This window comes from Ranitomeya variabilis, chromosome 2 (assembly GCF_051348905.1).
Source record: "Ranitomeya variabilis isolate aRanVar5 chromosome 2, aRanVar5.hap1, whole genome shotgun sequence".
In the NCBI taxonomy this organism is placed as follows: Eukaryota; Metazoa; Chordata; class Amphibia; order Anura; family Dendrobatidae; genus Ranitomeya; species Ranitomeya variabilis.
Window position 1 is genome coordinate 432,855,397 of NC_135233.1, and position 317 is coordinate 432,855,713.

Below are 317 nucleotides of genomic sequence, written 5' to 3' on the forward strand. Positions count from 1 at the left end.
AGTGGGTGAGGAAGATGCAAACAGGGGTATGCAATGGCAAGAGACACTTTACAAGAATTATAAACTTTATCTTGTCCGCAACATAGCACGGTGCTCCAGCTATTACAGACTCAGAATATGTCTCACAAGCAAATTTAAACAATCTATATATATAATTGTCTAAGGGTTTTTCCGTCTGTCTGTCTGTCTGTCTGTCTGTCTGTCCTGGAAATCCCGTGCCTCTGATTAGTCGAGGCCGCCAGGCCTCGACCAATCAGAGACGGGCACAGCATGGCGACGATGATGTCATAATGGAAATCCCACATCTCTGATTGGTC